This window comes from Alligator sinensis, unplaced genomic scaffold (genome assembly GCF_000455745.1).
Source record: "Alligator sinensis unplaced genomic scaffold, ASM45574v1 scaffold153_1, whole genome shotgun sequence".
Lineage (NCBI taxonomy): Eukaryota > Metazoa > Chordata > Crocodylia > Alligatoridae > Alligator > Alligator sinensis.
Window position 1 is genome coordinate 2,148,536 of NW_005842099.1, and position 245 is coordinate 2,148,780.

The following is a 245-nucleotide window of genomic DNA, read 5'->3' on the forward strand; positions in this document are numbered from 1 at the left end:
CGGGCTCTGGGCAGCGGGCTGGCTCCGAACAGCTGCGCTGGGGTCATCACCTCCGTGCCGGGAGCAGGGGAGAGACCGGGGCTGCATTACCTCAGGCCCTGCCCCCACTGCCTGCTCCGAGGCGTGCCTGCATGCGCCGATGCAGAGCTGGTTCCGGAGCCTGGCACAGCTGTTTGGAGCCTCCCGGCTGCAGCCAACCCCGGCTCTGGGGAGATGCTACCAGCCAAGAGGCCAAGCCGCTCCCC

The 245-nt window shown here is 70.2% G+C and overlaps 1 protein-coding gene across 1 annotated transcript in view; it reads right to left on the reverse strand.

Moving 5' to 3' along the window:
* The window catches only part of ZC2HC1B (zinc finger C2HC-type containing 1B), a 20,549-nt gene that overhangs the window by 4,171 nt on the left and 16,133 nt on the right, over window positions 1–245 (reverse strand). The window lies entirely within an intron of this gene.